This window comes from Populus euphratica, unplaced genomic scaffold (assembly GCF_000495115.2).
Source record: "Populus euphratica unplaced genomic scaffold, PopEup_1.0 scaffold140.1, whole genome shotgun sequence".
In the NCBI taxonomy this organism is placed as follows: Eukaryota; Viridiplantae; Streptophyta; class Magnoliopsida; order Malpighiales; family Salicaceae; genus Populus; species Populus euphratica.
In genome coordinates, this window is record NW_011500028.1 from 52,387 (window position 1) to 52,606 (window position 220).

The following is a 220-nucleotide window of genomic DNA, read 5'->3' on the forward strand; positions in this document are numbered from 1 at the left end:
CTTAATGTACTTAACCACTCTCATGCACGTGTAGTAATAGAGCAAAAAGACAAGAAATAAAGTTATATATAACAAAAGTGAAAAAAAAATACTATAATTTGTACAATAACTTACCTCCCTGGCAACGACGTCAAAAACTTGACATAACCAAAAGATTAATGTCTTCTTCCAAGTGCAGGAGTGTCGAAGTAATAAATAACCTGGCAAGACCGGGGTCAAA